At 41.4% G+C, this 19,163-nt stretch overlaps 1 protein-coding gene across 5 annotated transcripts in view; it reads left to right on the forward strand.

Annotated features, from left to right (window-relative positions):
- Nucleotides 1-2,530: 2,530 nt before the first annotated feature.
- The window catches only part of CLOCK (clock circadian regulator), a 134,205-nt gene continuing 117,572 nt past the window's right edge, over nt 2,531-19,163 (forward strand). For 3 of the 5 annotated variants that reach the window (XM_050947526.1, XM_050947524.1, XM_050947531.1), the window contains exon 1: nt 2,531-2,659. The gene's annotated coding sequence lies outside the window, so the exon portion shown is untranslated. Of the gene's footprint in view, nt 2,665-19,163 lie in introns of all 5 variants that reach the window. The other 2 variants (XM_050947525.1, XM_050947528.1) reach the window with 2 other exon arrangements.

The raw sequence follows: 19,163 nt of genomic DNA on the forward strand, positions 1-19,163 counted from the left end.
ACCTGCCATCTATTAATTTCATTGGGTGACTGCTAGTTCTTCTGTTATGTGAAGGATTAATTAACATTTCCTTATTCACTTTCTTCACACCAGTCAAGGTTTTGTAGACCTCTATCATATCCCCATTAGTAATCTCTTTTCTAAGCTGAAAATTCCCAGTCATTTTAATCTCTCCTCCTGTTTCACACCCCTGATCATTTTAGTTGCTCATCTCTGTACCTTTTGCATTTCCAGTATGTCTCTTTTAGGATAGGTGACCAGATCTGCACACACTATTCAAGGTGTGCATGTACTATGGATTTATATAGAGGCAATATGATATTTTCTGTCTTATTATCTATCCCTTTCTTAATGATTCCCAACATTGTTTGCTTTTGTGACTGCTGCTGCACGTTGAGTGGATGTTTTCAGAGAACTATCCACAATGACTCCAAGATTTCTTTTTTGAGTGGTGACAGCTAATTCTGATGCCATCATTTTGTATATATAGTTGAGATTGTTTTCCAATGTGCATTACTTTGCATTTATCAACATTGAATTTCATTTGCCATTTTGTTGCCCAGTCACCCACTTTTGTGAGATCCCATCGTAGCTCTTCGCAGTCTGCCTCGGACTTAACTATCTTGAATAGTTTTGTATCATCTGCAAATTTTGCCACCTCACTATTAACTCATTTTTCCAGATCATTTATGAATATGTTGAACAGTAATAGTCCCAGTACTGACCCCTCAGGGATACCACTATTTATCTCTCTCCATTCTGACAACTGGTAATTTATTCCTACCCTTTGTTTCCCATCTTTTAACCATTTACTGATCCATGAGAGAGGACTTTCCTCTTACCCCATGATGGCTTACTTTTCTAAAGTCAATTTAAATTAAATACTTTTTTAAAAAAATGTGTATATTTTTAGAAATCTAGACCTGTTATGTGTTTTGGTGTAACTTGCATTATTCTTATGTTAAATTTGCATAATCCTAACAAAACATTTACTTTATTCATATCTTTTTTATTTATCTCATTGGTCCTGACACCCCCCCAAATTTCAATTCCTGGGGAAACCACTGGGATACCACCCTATTTGCACCCCCAGCTGTGCCAGCCAGCATAGCTCTGCTGGTGGGCCCTTCTCACAGCAGTGCCTGAGTGATCATGCATCCCTCCAGACATTCTGAGGACAAGGCTATACAAGGGAATATGGAACCCTCTGCCACCTCAGTTCCTTACATTGCTCCCCCAGTCAAAATTAGGAACTTGAGGAAATAAGAAGGTGGCCAGGAGTTTAAATAGGCAGAGTCCATCTCGAAGAACTCCAGTTCCAGGTATGTAGCCATCATTTGGGTGGTGAAGATTCCAGGGGTCAGGTGTATGGAATTCAATTCCCTACTCTGCCATAAATTTTCTGATTGTGGCCAAGCAAGTCGCTTAAGCCTCAGCCTAGACACAGAAATTGTGTTGGTACACTGAAAGCTGTACGACTCCCTGCTGCTTCCCACTATGCACTTAGTTATAAACTGTGTAAAGTTATGTTATATTGATGTAGTTATTCTGTAGGGAAAAATAATCACCTGCAGTATAAAACACCTTTATATGAGTTATGAGTAGGCAGAGTAACTGGGCGATCAACTCAGTAAAAAACTCCTCTCCTTGCTGAACATGCGCAGCCTCGTATCCGGTGCAGGCTGTGATTTTTCCCTTCGACTCCTCCTCCCTGCAGTGGCGCTGCGGGCTGCGCAGCGGGGCTCTGGCTTGCCCCTGCCCTTCTGTATAACACGAGGCTTGTTTCCCAGGGGCGATGTGGGGGGAGGGGCATTAACGGGAGCGAAGCACCCAGCTAGCACAGGGAGGGCAGCGTAGGAGGCAGGACTGCAGTGATCGGCTAAGGGCTTTCAAACGACTCTACGCGCTGTGCCCGGCTGGTCTCTGCCAGCGGTTCCCTCGGGCTGTGCGACGTCCCCCTTTCCTCCTCCCACCGAGATGCGCGCAGCTGCTGAGGCGCTGGGGATTTTACCAACCCTCCCGGGGTGCAGAGCGGGGCAGTCCCTGAGGCAGGGTTAACAAGGCTCACAGGGACTCCGCGGTCAGACCCCCAGGGTCTCCCACACCCGCTGCCTCCGGGGACCCGCCCCTAAAGGAGCTAGTGGCGCTGGGCAGGGTGAGGTAACTGCTTTGAGACCCGCGAAGGCGGGGAGAGCCCACAGCTACTGCCCCTGTCGCCGCGCCGGCAGCTCAGCCCGGCGGAAAGGCGCCATTTTCTGCTCACGGAGCCACGGCGTCTCTAGCGGGGTGCTCTGAGGTCAGGGAGCCCGCCCGGGTCTCGCTTACGTAGCTGCTCCGCGCGCCACAGCTGGGAGGCGCTCCCGGAAAGAAAGCACAAGCCGCGGTGGGAGGCCGCGCATGCCCCTTAGCGGCCAAGGCAAATCACTGGCCCAGCCGCGGCTGCCTGGCGCACGCGCACTGCCGCGGGGTTTAGCCAGTCTGGTGGCTGCTGTTGCCGGTAGGCTCTGGCGGCGCATGCGCAGTGCTGGCGGTGAGGGAATCGCAGGCCTGGCTGCTGCTGGAGGAGAATCTGGGCTGTCGGTGGGTTTGGGACTAAGCGCAGGAAGCGGCTTCGCACGCTGCGAGGAGCCCGGGGTGGCCAGGCGGCGTGGGGAGCCGGGTAAGGTGCGCGCTGCAAGGGTAGGCGGGGCGGCTGTGGCCGGGCGAAATCCCCCGGATCCCGGCCGGGCGCTTGGGGAGCCATTAAAGTTTGACAGTCCTGGCGGGGCTCCTGTCTCCCGGGCAGCGGCTGCCCGTAGGGCCGGGGCTGGGCGCGGGCTGCGGCTCCCGGCGGGGCAGGGCAGGATCTGTTTCACAAGGGACCCGCTAGGCCTTGTGACCCACTTTACTCCTGTCACAACTCCCAGCACGTTTGGAGCCCTGCCCGGCTGGCCCCGCGCCCGGCCGGGTTCCGCCCGCTCTCACCGCCCCCAGGGCGGGGGTGGGACCCTAGAGCCGCCAGCTCCCACCTGCTCGGGCGCGGGTGGGAGCTGGCGCTGCGGCGGGGACCCTGTTTGTTTTTTTTCTCGCGCCTGGAACTGTAGGCGGCGTCTCGTCCGGTCTGTGCAGCCGGGAGCGGCGCTCCCCCCGCTGTCAGAGGGGCTCTCCCGGCTGCCCGAGCTCGTTGTGTACCGCCTGGGCTGCGCCTCGCGGTTACCGTGCCGGCTCCGCGCCAAGCGTGTGCGCCGCAGCCGTAGAGCCAGGAGCGGTCCTGACTGCGATACACGGTGGACAGTAGTACAACCAGGCGGCGTGATAGCCCCTGGCCTGTCGTTGGCAGGGCGGGGTGTTCCTAGCGTTACTGTTCAACTGGAATGAAATTCAGTGGCGTGAGAAGTTATAGGACAACTGACGTTTGCAGCCAGGGTGACCAGACCGCAAGTGTGGAAAATCGGGACAGGGGGTGGGGGGTAATAGGAGCCTATATAAGAAAAAGACCCCAAAATCAGGGTTGTCCCTATAAATTTGGGGCATCTGGGTACCCTATTTGCAACTGCCCAAGTTATTTGCCCAAGTGCTGTCCTGTGGAAACCAACAGTCCTGCTGACCTGCTGGAAGGTTTGTAAACTCAGACACGTCCCTTTCATAGGGCCCCAAGGCGTCCACTTGCCTTGATCAGTTTCCAGGATCTATCTCTAAATCTCAAAATGATTCACATCATTAGTAATTATAATAGCTAATGTTTGTACAGCGATTTCAGTATAGAAATAGTTGCTTAAATTCTGTTGTAGCAGAGAGACTGAAGTTAAGGGTACAGTGAAACATTAAACATTTTGTTGAATGAAAACATTTTACTTTGCTTTTATGTAACACTTTTTCAGCATCATGTCTAAGCAGTGTTTATTAGTAACACTTTAAATTATTAGAAGTGAAGATTTTACAGGTAAGTGCCAGCAGGACTCATGAATATATGTACATGCTTAATTTCAAGCATGTAAGTAGCCTCTCTGATTTTAGTAGAATGGCATGCAGTGCATACATACAGTTAAGCATGTGCATTGTAGGATTGGGATCCTAAATTACTTGGCATTCTTCTTGTGTTTCTCTCAACCTGGAAATTGCAACTCCGTGAAGTTTATAGTCAGTCTAATTTTCAGGTTCTCATTGTTCCCTTACTGGAGTTTTAGATACAGTAAGGAGAATGTTTGTTTAAAAGCTATTTTGATTGGTGATTTTTGTTTAATAGTGGAAACATTTTGTTTTTCTGAGGTCTCTTAGCATTATGGAGATTCCAAGAAAAATAACACGTCTCAAATAGATTTATTTTATAATACCAGGTGTTCTTGTTAAAGTGTGACTATTGTGCATCTTGGAGCTGATTTTAAACTATAGACAAACTTTTTGAAAGAGAAACAGTTATTCAACCTAGTAGTGCAATATTTTCCTGAATAAATTACTTTGCATTATTACAGAATAGCATGAACAAAACAATTATTTTTCCGGCCTGTGTTTAGCAGCCAGACTCAAACATTATACAGCTGCTTCTCACTTACTGCTCGTTTCAGTTTCTTTACATGTGCACTTAAAGAAGGATGAATGTTTTCTTTGAGGTCTGTCATTTTATGCATATTTTGTGTGTTACTTTTTGTAAATTGTTTTGTTTATATTTTTAAGACTACTTGAACTCCGTTTGGTGGCTAATTTAACATATAATTTAAGACTGTCAAAGAGTGGTTATTTGCCCATGTAAGTAGACTGATCTCCCTGTGAAGTGCCTCATTGAGGTCAGTGGGGCTCCACATCAGGGCCCACCTGTGAATGACAAGTTACAGGTAGAACTCAATGGGAGGGAGGTACCTTAGGTAATAGGTGATTACTGTAGTTATAATGATTGAGGCCCCAGGGGCTGTGAGGATCTTCAAGTTTCACCTGATCTGGCTGCCCTCTCTGAATGTCAAGTGTTTATTTTTGGATTGTTTAAACAGATTCTTCTTCTTGATTGTATGGTACTAATATATATTTTTCTCTCTACCATCTTTTCCATCTTATTTTTTCACATATTTAAGTCCCCTTTTTACGCCCTCATGTTACCTTCCATGCTGGAAATTTCCTTCCCACTCCTTTCGAATATGCACTGGGAAGCAACACTCTGCCCCTGGGTTATATAACTTTTGCTGCTTTGATATTCTAGAACTGTATGCTGCTCAGAAAAATTTGCAATTTCTCATTTATTTGCAAAGTGACTTTATATTTTATCTGATATATTTTAACAAGGATGGTTCTGATAATTAAATATGTCTCCTGCAATATAAAGGATTTTAATAACGCAAAGAAAAAAATATATTCAGTGCTTTAAAAAAAAAAATGTTGACATTGCTGTTCTCCAGGAAACACCTTTGACAGAATTTGAAGCTTGTAAACTGAATAGAGATTGCGTATGCCTCTCAATTTCTAGTTGCTTTAGTTCTTAAGCGAGGGACATTGGTATACTAACACATAAAAAGTTGAATTTTAATATTCTGAGCACAGCATCTGACATTGAGGGCAGATTTACTATCCTCAAGTCTGAAATTGACAATTCTAAAATCCAGTTTGCCAATAGGTACTGGGCAACCCAGGATGACCCAATTTTGTCTTAATTTTTTTGAGTATAAATTACGTGGGCCACCATCCTGTTATCATAGCTGGAGACTTTAACAAAACTCCTGACCCAACCCTTGATAAAATCTTCTCCCTCTCCATATAAAAACATGAATACTCATGTATTTCATACATATATAGCAGATTTAGGCTAAAAAAGTATGGAGATTGGGTAGTCTTATGACCAGAGACGATATCTTTTTTTCTGCAGCTCATTCGGTGTATTCAAGATTGGACTGTTTCTTAGTGTCACAAAACCCGATCAATTCTGTCACTGATTATACCATTGGTACTATTGTTATATCTGACCATGCTCGTATACATATGTCTTTTAGGCCCCCAGGGTATGCACCCCCAACTAAAATGTGAAGATTAAATACCTCTCTTTTCTTTTATACAACATTTATTAACTTTGTCCAGCAAGAGTTGGAACTTTTCTTTAAAACAAATAGCTCCATCGCTTCATCAGTTATCACACTTTGGGAAGCCTTTAAAACTTTCATCAAAGGCCATATGATCTTTTATGCCACATTTAAAAAGAAACGGAGAGAGCATAGAATTGATACCCTTGTGAAGAAAATTAAGGCCTTGGATGTAGACTGTGCTTCTAACTCCTCCCCAGAGAAATTCTGAACTCTCATCAGTTTAAAATATGAAATCAATAACCTTCTGTCCCAAAAGGCTGAGTTTGCTTTATTCTTTTTGAAACAAAACTACTGGGAATCTGGCAAGAGAGACAGCCTCAAGCAAAAGGCTAACAGAAGTAAGATTGCTGCTATTCGTGATAGTAGCAATAAATTATATACAACTGTCATAGTATAATTCCCAATTCTGAACCTTAGCGTCCAAAATATGGGTACTAGCATGAATTCCCCTAAGCTTAATTACCAGCTTAGATCCTGTAGTGCTGCCACCAATCAGGACTTAGGGTAGAGTGCCTGATAAACTCTGGTCTCCCCCAAAACCTTCCCTGGGGACCCCCAAGACCCAAATTCCTTGAGTCTCACAACAAAGGGGAATAAACCATTTTCCTTCCCCCTCTGCCCTTCCAGGTGTTCCCTCTCTGGGCTTGTGGAGAGAGATACAGATTCAAGCTCCGTGAATCTAAACAAAGGGATTCCCCCTTCTCCTTTCTTCCTCCCAGATCTTTCCCGCTCTGGGTACACTAGGAGATCACCATGATTCAAACTCCTCGAATCACAACACAGAGAATTCAGGTGGGTTCCCTCCCTTTCTCTTTTCCCCTCACCCAGGGGCACTACAGATTCAAACTCTGTGAATCTAAAACAAAGGGATTCCACCCTTCTCCTTCCCTGTTAAGTACAGACTCAATTCCCTTGAGCCTCAACAAGGGGAAAATCAGACAGGTCTTAAAAGCAAAACTTTTAATAAAAGAAAAAAAGAATAAAGAAAATCACTGTAAATTCAAGATGGAATATTACAGGGTCTGTCAGCTTATAGACACTAGAAAGAAGCCTCCCCCCAGCAAAATACAATTTAAAATACTTACAGCAAACTACACATTTGCAAATACAGAAACAATCAAAAGACTATAACTGCCTTTCTTACTAAAATACTCACTATAAAAGACTGTAGCAGGGGGATTGACAAGAAAACTGGTTGCCCGTCTAGTCCCTTCCAGGACCCAGAGAGAACAAAGCAAAACCCAAAAAACACAAACAAAGGCTTCCCTCCACCGAGATTTGAAAGTATCTTGTCCCTGATTGGTCTCCTGGTCAGTGTTTGGTTCCTGGTTTGTTAACCCTTTACAGGTAAAAGAGACATTAACCCTTAACTATCTGTTTATGACAACAACAATCAGATATTAATAAACAGTTTCAACAATTTTATTCAAAACTATATTTAGCTGAAGATGGAATCACTAAAGATGCCCTAGATAACTTTTTAGTGGATTGTCTCTGCTGCAAATCTCTGACTCTGATGGAACTTTTAGACACCTGTTTAGAAATCACAGATATAAAAATATGATGGTCAGAAAGACTCCTGGTGCAGATGGGTTCCCAGTTGAATTTTACAAAAAGTTCTCTGAAACTTTAACACCTGGGTTATTGAATATGTTCAATGAGACCAAGAATGAGCAAACTCTTCTGCCTACTCTATGAGAAGCTGTAATTTCAGTTATTCCTAAACCTGGGACAGATCTTGAACAACACCTCTACCCCGATATAACGCGATCCGTTATAACACGAATTCTGATATACCACTGTAAAGCAGTGCTCCGGGTGGGCAGGGCTGTGCACTCTAGCAGATCAAAGCAACTTTGATATAACACTGTAAGATTTTTTGGCTCCTGAGGACAGCGTTATATTGAGGTAGAGGTGTATGTAGTAATTACAAGACAATTTAAGCAATTGTGATGCTAAGATTTTCGCTAAAGCTCTTGCCATGTGATTGGACAAAGTTCTCTCTTACATTCTACACACAAATCCAGTAGGCTTCCTTCATAATAGATGTGGCTCAGATAACTTGTGTCAACTGATATTATTACCACTTCGGAAAATTCTAAAGAACTCTTAGCTGTCGTTTCTTTAGATGCTGTAAAGGTCTTAGTCCCAGGCTATGTGGGCAAATTTTGCTAACATCACAAAAGAAACTGGATTTGGTAAACAATATGTTGCTTGGATTAAGCTCTTAAACTTTAACCTGACTTCCAGGGTAGTTATCAATGGTATTATTTACACCTCATTTTCATTACAGAGAGAGATGAGACAGGGCAGCCCACTTTCTCCTCTTCTGTTTGATTTAGCTCCAGAACCTTTAGCCTTTGCCATCTGAGCAAATAAACGTATTAATGGTATCAGGGTGGCCCAAACCAAGAATAAAATTGTGTTCTATGCAGATGATCTTGTATATGTGTTCCAGGTTATCATTCCTAACCTCCAAACTACTGGTAATAAGTTTGGACACCTCTCAGGATATAAAATTAATTGGGATAAATCAGAAATTTTAGACACTAACAATATGCCCACAAAGGCCTGTTCTCAAATTGGGACTTTCAGTGGCAATCCTCTTATCTGAAATACTTAGGAATACTGATTCCCAAAAATATTCAGGGAATCTCTAAGATAAATATAGAACCAGTTATTGCCCAAGTGGCTAACGATTTGGGGAGATGGAGTTTAATGCTCAGTTTGTCAGGTAAAATTAGTATACTGTTCTTTCCAGAAATTTCTATGTCCTGAGCAGTCTGTCTATTTCTATTCCTCAAATTCATTTTGAGAAATTCAATAATGTTTTCTCAGCATTTCTTTGGGTACAGGTAAGAAATCTAGACTGGCTCTGAACAAATTACAGAATTACTTTTTGTTAAACCAGGCATCTCTGTGGATGTTACATATGACACGCAGACTCCACCCTAAGTTCAGATTGAATGAGAATTGGTATATCCCAGAGGTGGGCAAACTATGGCTTGCGAGACCCTCCTGCCCTGCTCCTGGCCTGGGAGGCAGGGGGTGAGAAGCTGGGGGAGGGGCAGATAGAGGGTGGGGGCTGGCCATTCCTGGCTGTTTGGGGAGGCACAGCCTTCCCTAACTGGTCCTCTATACAATTTTGGAAACACAGTGTGGCCCTCAGGCCAAAAAGTTTGCCCGCCCTGGTATATCCTCTACCCTTTTCAGACATTGTTGGATTATTATAGATTTGATAGCTCCAGAGTTCTTCCACTGGTGGCTGTCATCTAAGCTTGGTCAAACTTGGCTAACAAGTTCTGCTTCCCTCCGTTCTTCCATGTAGAAGTGGTCATGTGAAACAATCCTGTTCTTAAAATCAGTAGCAAAACCTTGATCTGGAGGGATTGGATGGACAGAGGAATTATGACTGACACAGATAACTGACAATGATAAATTTAAACCATTTATGTAGATCTTCAATAACAGTTTGCAGAGTGGTTAACTCTGCTCTGGAGCATGGAAGTATCTACAGTTAAAATGTTTACTTATCAGTGTATTTAGACCAGATGCATTGGGAGCTCCAGATCATATATTATTTTGGAGGAAACTTCCTGGATTTATTCAGCCAGTATCCTTTTATGATATTCTGGCCCAAAAAACTCTGCCAAAGATTGATTATTTGAGAGTTGCTTGTAATAGAGATTTGGATACACATCTGGCTTTGATCCAATGGAATACAATGCTGTCTAGTGTAAAAAAGCAGCTATAGAGCTGACACTATGGCTTATTTGCCAAAAGACACTTTTTCAAATATACTGGTCCCTGCATAGGCTAATGGTAATGGGCCTCACAAATGCTGGTGGAAATGTAACTCAGTTGGTGCTACCTTAAGTGCCCCGTGTCAAGAATTTCTGGTATGAGGTCAATCAGAGGACCAGTTTCATATTGAATTCTTAGTTGGAGCCCAAGTTTCATTCTTGAATGTATTCCTGATATCTATAGATGACCTTGTAACAAGGAAGCATGGTTCCAACCTGCAGCTTTGTTTGCTAAAAAATTAATCCTGCAAAAATGGAAAAATTGATCCCCACCAGATATTAGTGCCTAGCTCAGTGATATGGTTGACCTTACATGCAGCGAAAGGGAATGCCCAAAAAATTCAAAACAATGTGGGCTGACTTTGTAGAGGTCTACTATTAACATAGGCCTTGAAGATAGCTATTTCACTTCCCCTCCCCTGCCTTTATCATAACCCTCTCTGTTTACTTTTTGTATTATGATGAATCTGGTATTTTGGTATATTTATTGTATTTGGAAAAATTAATAAATGTCTTGCTTTCCTAATAAAAAAGCAACAAATTTTTGACTTGAGTCCATATCCTGCATCTAAATATTCACAAAATACACTTTTTTTAAAAGGCTTTGCGTAGTAAAATAAATAATGAGCACTGAATGCTTTAGTTTTCTAAAATAAACTTTTTAGATTGAAATGTAGCTGTCATGCAGTCTGGAGTGGCTTGTGACTGAGAGTGCCTGCCTCAGGGCAAAATTTCAAAAACAGGGCAGATACCCCAAACTGGTGGTATGTTCTATACTTAGATTTTACCAAGGTAATAACAAATGTGAACTCCTGCATCACTACTGTGGAGTCACAAACAGTCCCCTTAGACTCTCTAGTCTCTCTTTCCACCTATACAAACTTAGCTTAATGATAAATGGTCACTTACACAAAAATCAGACAATATTCAGGTTGCTTCCAGTCTCTTACACCAGATCAATAGGTACCCTAGACCTTAGACCAAAAACAATGCCTGTACCCAATCCTGTAACAAACTATCTGAAGATTTATTAACTAGGAAAAGGAAATGAGTTATTTACAGGCTAAAGCAGGGTTTGGCAAACTATGGCCTATGGGCCGGATCTGGCCTATCAGGGCTTTGGATCCAACCCACGGGATTGCCACCACCATGGCGCCGTGGGCCCTGCACCACTCTGAGAAGCAGCTGGCACCACATCCCTGCGGCCCCTGGGGAAGGGCAAGGGGAGCGAGCAAAGGGCTCAGTGTGCTACCCTTGCCTGCAGGCTCCGCCCCTGTAGCTCCCATTGGCTGGGAACGGGGAACTGCAGTCAATGAGAGCTTCGGGGGAGGTACCCACAGGCAAGGGCAGTGCGTGAAGTCCTCTGTCCCCCATCCTCCAGGGGCCGCAAGGACGTGGTACTGGCTGCTTCCAGAAGTGGCGTGGGGCCAGGCAGGCAGGGAACCTGTGTTAGCCTCATTGTGTGCTGCTGCCACCCCGGAGCTGCTCCAGGTAAGTGATGCTGGGCCGGAGCCCGCACCCCAAACCCCTCCTGCACCTGAACCCCCTGAGTCCCCTGCTGCACCCCAACCCCTTGCCTTGAGCCCCCTCCTGCCCCCCAAACCCCTGCCCTGAGGCCCCCTGTACACCCTGCACTTCTGCACCCCAACCCCTTGCCCTGAGCCCCTTCCTGCACACTGCACACCTTCCCACTCCCCTACCCCAGCCCTACATTCTTGGCTCTGCATGCAATTTCCCCACCTAGATGTAACCCTCAGGCCAAAAAGTTTGCCCACTCTTGGGCTAAAGCATGCAAACATATACACAAATGAGTTGCAATCTAAATCCTAAGAGTGACGAGTTGTAGTGATCTGTCAATTCAAAGCCTCTCTCAGGCAGAGGCAGATTATGTTTTTTTCTGGGGCCTTGGGGCAATCCCCGCCTGCAGTCCCTGCACCCCTCTCCTGGTGCTCCTGCCAGGGAGCAGGGTTCGGGCTCGGGGCTTGTGCTGCTCTGCTCACCCAGCGCTCCTACTGAGAGTGGATTCAGGGTGCAGGGTCTTCCCCCGCTCCCTGGCAGAAGCACTGGATGGGAGGAGTGGGACAAGTCTCCATGCCCCAGGCCTGCTCCCCAGCAGGAGCACTGGGCAGGTGGAGTGGGCTGGCGCACAGGGGTGCCCATTTTCCTGGGGCCCCTGGGCACGGGCCCGATTGGCCCAATGGCTAATCTGCCACTGCTTTCAGGGTGGAACTATGAGTTAGACTCTGGGGATCTCTGGCTTCAGTTTCGAGTCTCTGACCCCATGAGAGTTCAAACAGCAAAGAAATGGAAAAGTTTCCTGTGTCTATTTTATTTTTTTTATTCAGCCTTCAAATCCATAGGCCAAGCTTCCTTTCACACAGCTTTTCCAAAGTGTGATAGGGCCATTGCCCAATCCTTTGTACTGCAGTGTTCTTTGATGACCCATCTCATTTTGATAGTTCTTCTGGACGGCAATACTCTTCCCACCTGGGTTTACAAGTTTAGAGCAAACATTTTCAAAATTATAAAGCAAAATTTGCCTATTTCCTTAGCATGGACTACAGACATTACAAATAGGATTAATGCATGCAGCAACTTATAAACATTGGATAGTCAAAACACTAAATACATTCTTAAAGGTTAATATATCTATTGAGCTACACTAAGGCCATATCTACACTAGCGAACTTACAGCATCACAACTGTACTGATGGAGCTATGCTGCTGTAAGATCTCTTGCATAGCTCTCCTGTTGGCATAATAAAACCACCTCAGTGAGAAGCTCTCCTGCCAACATAGCACTGTGCACACTACCACTTATGCTGGCGAAACTTGTCTCTCTCGGGGTATATTTTTCACACCCCTGAGCAATGTAACTTTTGCTGACATAAGTGGTAGTGTAGACATGGCCTACTTAACACATAAGTGAACTGGTCTGGTCTCCAGTTATGAGTCTGTCAGTTTTTCACTAATGTCTGCAGCCTTGGCAAGAGCTGGCATCTGGCCTGCCAGTGTCTCAGTAGCCACATTCTGCCAATGAGTTTTTCACTCATTGTGTCACTGCGTCACTCCCTCTTAGTTTGGGAGAGCTGTGCCTGTTATACCATTAGTCATCTTGTGTTCGGCACATCAAGGGTGAATCTGTCTTACCTCGAGGGTCATGGTGGTCTGCCTGGAACTGAACACTTGTGTATTAATAGGACATTTAAGATAAACCACACTGTGATATTGCTGGGCAGAAGCAGAATTGCATGATTGTTTCTTTTATATTAAATAGTGTCATAAGATTTTCCATGATGAAAGTATCTGGAAGATCTTAGGAGATGGATTAAAAAAAATAAATTAGCCTATTGCTTCAGCATGTTTAAAATGTAAAGTTTAATACCCAAATGGACATTCAGAGAGCTTGGAGTCAGTAAAAGTTAGTACCCAAGCCATTCAACTGTCCCTGACCTTGTGGTGATTCAGTACCATATTTCAGAGTAAAATAGCACTCTTATCTTTTGTTTGGGTTTAAAAATCTTTTGCAACATTATAAAAGGTGTCTTTCACAAATGTCAATTCAATAGTTATGATTTCTAGGCTTTACTGAATGTTTTATAGTTTCCTGGTTTGTTTGTTTGTTGGTTGGTTGGTGATTCATATTTCCTTCGGCTAGGCAAAGTTTATTTGCTTTCTATTATTTTATTTCCATAGTAAGTCAGATTGGTTGGGTAATAAAAATTATGCTCCTTAATTTTCAGTCTGAAGATCTGTAGTTTAGTTGTCTGTGTAGTATTTTTAACTAGATATGAAAATTTAATATTATTGATTAATTTTTCATATTCAAATTTTGCAGCTGCAAAATTTGGACAAATGTGTCTTACTAGTATGTAATCCGCATGACCATTAAATTGTTCAGCAAGTATGTGTTTAAAGATTTTAAAACACTAATTTGGCCTAATTGCAGTTGCTTGGGGTTGTGCAGTATAATTTAAACAAAAGTAAGTATTTTAATCTTAGATCAGATTCAGACTGTGAACATAATGTTTTTTTAATCTGCTCAGTGTTCACCAGAAATGTAAAAATAGTCTGTTGTATGGAGTAAAACTATGTTATCTGAACGTGTGATACAGGTGTACTGAGTTTTTATTCTACAAGTGGACTTACATGCGTATGTGCATTATGTTTGTAATGTTGAGGTCTGAATTTTCAAAGAGTCCTGTGTTCAGCTTTTAACTTTGCACCTGAAATTGCGTTCCCACACTTAGTCATAGGAACAAATGTTTAAATTTTTAAATTCCCTACTACTTTATTTGATTGACAGATGCAAGTGTTTTTTGTGCCAGCAAATCGACTTCTAAATTCTAATGCTTGTTTTCACAGTTTATGTGCATATAATATTATATCATCATTTGACTGTAGGTAATAACTGGAAAACTTTTTTGGGGTAAAACCTCTAATCTTGCATATAAATTAATTTGTTTTTCTTCTTCAAGGTATTGTTTTCCTTGGAGTTTGAAACACACTTTTGTTTTCAAGTAACTTCACCATCTTTTAATAGAGATCAGGTTTATATATCCGTAGTGTCTCTCTGTATCAAAATTTTGGAAAGGTAACCATTTGTTCCTTATTTTTGTGAATTCTCCCTTTTTTACTGCACCAGAGCCGTGTATTTTACTTGATGTTTGAGGCAGATAACAGATTTTACAAAACTGCAGTATAATTATGTAAACTGTTGATGATAGTAGTATTGAAAAGAGCGTTTTTCATAAATATGAAGTCCTGAGTACTGTAGAGTTCCTATATATTTAGTATTATGTAGCAGCAACAAAATTATTTTGGTTCTGAGTCCTTCAGCAACTTCAGCATTACAGGTTTTGGACTCTTTCCATTCCAACCCACGTATTTAGAATTCAGATCTTTTGTGTTAGTTTCCCTATCCAGTCTCAATGTGCTTATGAACAAAATTGAAATTAGAAAATCAATTTCAATATTATTTATTAAAGTACATACTTAAATGTAAAAATTAAAAGCTATAGTATGTAGATCTTACAATATGAGATTCTATTAATAAGAGGTTTTTGTTCGAAAGGAGAGGAGAGGTCAAGGCTTGTGGGTTTGTATATACAGTGAGCACACTCCACGTGTATGGAAAAAAAGGTAGCTGTGCTTATGTAATTGTTCCAAATATCGTTTTTAGAACCTGTAAGTGATTTCATAGGCAGCATATGTCATGATTTAATAAAGAATTTATTTTTTGGAGTAGGCTGAGATCACTTTAGCTTTTAAGAGAGCCTATTGTGAGAGAGGACAAAATCAGTATAATAAACTGTTAGTACAGCCCAATAAAGCCAGTACTGGAGTAAGATTTATTTGTTAAAAACATTAGTACAAATAGATCCATGTGGGTGTACGTCCTCTGACATAGATCCCTTTGTAGTACTAGGCCATTGAAGAGTCAATTTGGGGTAAGCTATGTGAGAAGTCTTTTAATATGCACTGATTTGTCTCATGATACTTTTCAGACTGAAAATACATGATTGCTATTCCCTTCCAAAATAAGGTTATGGTCTAAAACCCTGCTCCTGCAAGCATTCATTCTGGTAGTTTTGTTATAGCAGTAATCCCATTGACTTCAGTGCGACTATTTGCTTGAATAAAATTACTTGTGTGTGTCTGCAGGATTGAACATAAATTTGGCTTTATGCAAAGGTGACAGGCAACTGGTGAAGTCGGGGTAAGGACAGGATAAAGGCTATAACAATTTGATTGGGGTTGCTTTTACCATTAATATCATCTTGGTTCTTAATATATTTCAGTTAAAATTATTGAAATATTTAATTATACCTATTTGTTATTACAAACAAAGGAAAGAGGAAGATTTGGACAGGAGTGAAGCGGTGAGAAGAAAAGAACAGTGAGGAGTGGTGGGAAGAGAAGTGGTAAGGAACAGTGCACAGATCAAGGCCAGAACAGCAGGATGCATAGCGATAGTGGATTGATAGCTCACAGAAAACGAAAGTGAGGAACTACTGTGATGTAAAGAAAAAATAAATGTACAGTTGGCAGAGCTAGTAAAAATGGCAACAGTAAGTTGCTTTTGGCAGAATAAGACAAAATGCAATAAAAATAGTGGCACTGATGTATTTGATTTACTGAGTGTATTGGAGTGGAAGCAAGGGATCAAATAAAGACTAGTTAAAGGTTAAAACCCGGAAAATGTGTAACTTAAAATCACATGGCCTGTGACTTCAGTTAAATGGAAAATCACATCTCCAATAAAAAAATAAAAAATGCAAGGAATTAACCTTTTAATAGATTAAAAGTAGATCACCATAATGCAATCCACAATGTATGAAAATGATACAAGTGATACCTTTGATCCAGTATTGCATTTATAATGGTAGCAATCCAAAAATAAAATTGGGAATAGGAAGCTTGAGGTTAGTTACATTAATATAGCAAGTTACTTTCAATTTATACTTTCTCCATTACTGAAATTAATTGTGTTGTTTTCTTTAGAAATCTTAAAGAATGTGCACACATTCTTTAAGATCTCTATAGAATGTATGTGTATACATCTATCTTTGCTGTCTGTGATCTCTTAAAAAAATATTCAGGGAATTCTCATAACTTTTTTCTGTCTGTGCTCAGATATGACAAACACATGTTGCAGGTCATTCTCTAATACGAATTCATGACTCTTGTGTATCTTATCCTTAATGTTTCGGAGCAAGTGCTGGGTCGCTGAGAATGTGAATCAGCTCAGCAGTTCATGGGATGCTTCTGGTATCTGAGTGGGACCGGTTGCAATCGCATGAGTTACTGTCTGATATTTTTGGCAGTTGTGACTTGCAGATTGAGAACTGCTGTTGCATCATGTAGGGTGTCAAATGTGTTACTGTTGCTCATACTCTCTAGGCTACTATGAGAGAGATTTGAGTTTCAGGTAGACTAAAATGGATGATTGGAATGTTGTAAAAATAAGGGTTTTATTTCTATTTGGAGGAGAAATGATGGGAAATTTTTAGTTGGGAAATGAATTTTTTTTGGTTACCAATCCAATTTGCCTAAAAACTTGAACATTTTTGTCTTACGCTGAGCTATTAATTCCTCTTTTTTCCCCTCTTGGCTTTCATTCATTTGTCTGAGTGCATCCATCCCCTCCCCACGCATATTCCCAATCTCACTAACCTGTACAAATGTCACATCATTTTATACTTGTTTCTTTTTTCTTCTCTTTTCTTTGTCATCTTCTTTCTCCTTCTAAGTTCCTTGTGCATCTACCTGTATTTCCCTCCTCCCTTCCCAGTTCACAATACTCAAAACACTTCTTTCTGAACAAACTATTTTCTACTCTTGTTGCTTGAGATGCCAGAAAAGGCAAAATAAGTGCTAATTTCAATAGCAGATGGCAAAAGTATATTCTATTACTTAATGCTTTTATTTACCAAGAGCAGTCTTTTGTGCAACTTGTTTTAATTATACCTAAAGTATCTTAACATGAAGTTCTATTACTAGTTCTAACTTCATTACTATTGTTTAGTGCATCCAGCTATATTAGTAAAGTACAGTATTATGTATGTTAACCAAAACTGTTCTTCTTTGAAGTAATTAAACAAGCATACAGAATTGTCCAGAAATGTAGTGATTTTTAGTTAATGTGCAAGGAGCAAAATTGTTTCCTTTCGTTCTTTTCATAAATTGCAGTTTTTGTGGGTAACGAGGATATCTGCTGTATAAACAAATACCTTGTGCTTGCTTAAACAATCTGCCCTGTGCTGTAAGCTGTTATCTTATGACTTTGCATTTATTAGTGAGTTGTTTTGGACTCAAATACTTGAATGGAATGGTTTTGGATCAGAGTGCTAGAGAATGAAGTTTGCATATAAATGCCAAAGATTTGGAGTAGCTTGCGATCCTTATAATTGCTGTGGAAAGTTGAAGTTTTTGAACATATCTTTGAGGGGAAATGTTTGCACATGGTAAAACTTATCTTTAGGAATACATGGAGGCGGGCCAGGAACCCTTGAAACGGAAATCTGAAAATCTGAAAGGTCAGAAAATGTTCTCCACCGAAACCATCTAACTTTCCTCAATTCAGTAGACAATTGCAGACCTCTCTTCATCAAAAGCTATAGGAAATAGAATGGCATTTTTTTAAAGGATAAAGTTGTAATTGACATGACTTGTTGGAGCACACAGTGTCCCTTATTTTTACCAAGTGCTTCTTACCCTAATCAGAAATGGTGGTATTGGTTTCTCTAATTAAAAGGTTGTGTAAGTTTCTCATCTTGGATTGGCATGTGAAATATAGTTTACCTGAAATACATATCTCTGCATTCTTCTTTGCGGTTTGTGGGTCTAATTAAATTAACATTTTAATATAGTGATTCATTTTAAGAAGGCTTGGTTTTTGGCCATCCAAAACAAATCTTTTTTGCACATTACATATATATGTAACTGAGCTGCTGGTAGTTTGAAGCTGGGGTTCCACTGTAAGTCCTACTTCTGAACCCTGAACTCCATCACTTTAAATGGTTTTGCCAAAAAATGTTCTTTTGGCCTGAAATGTTCATGATTACTACAGTTGGGTCAGAGGGGAATATTTTGAAAAGTTGAAACAGTTTCCTTTAAATTGTTTTTGTTACAGCAAAAAAAAAGTACCGTTTTCAGTCTTTTCAAATAACGTTTTACTTTTTTATATCTGTCTTTATTATTAAATATTTGTTTTCATAACTTTGCATGGTGCTTTAGAGATTAAAAAGCATGGTCCCTGCCTTGAAGAGCTTGCAATCTAAATTTGACAAAAATAGAAAGTGAAGAAGAGAGCCTAAGGAAAGAGGAGGAGGAAGGATTCAAATGAATAAAAATGTGTTATAGTGAATGAATCATACAAGTTGACATTTTGAGGTAGAGACTGAGATAAGGTGGGAAGGGAGGATAAGAGAGAGTATAAATGGAAGACAGTGGAAAGCAAGGCTGAGAAGGGATTTGAAGGAGGAAAGTGAGGAGCCTTGGTAGGAAGAGGGATGTTATTCAGATATAGGAAACAGCTGAAAAATTTAATGAGGAGAAGAAGCTACAGGGTGAGAAATTGAGAAATGATAGAAGATATAGGCTAGAAGATGTAGACTTAGGGCTTGTCTACATTGTGCTAGAGCAAACCAGCTGAGATGTAAATTCTAGTGTGGATCAGAATATTGCACACTAATTGGCCTGTTGGACTGTTTGAAACAGGACTACGTTAACATGCATTAGGGAACTTTTTGTGCATACCAGCAGGGTCCACACTGACCAATTAGTGTGCGACACGCTGGTGCACACCAGAATT

Source organism: Gopherus flavomarginatus, chromosome 3 (assembly GCF_025201925.1).
Source record: "Gopherus flavomarginatus isolate rGopFla2 chromosome 3, rGopFla2.mat.asm, whole genome shotgun sequence".
NCBI classification, from domain to species: Eukaryota; Metazoa; Chordata; order Testudines; family Testudinidae; genus Gopherus; species Gopherus flavomarginatus.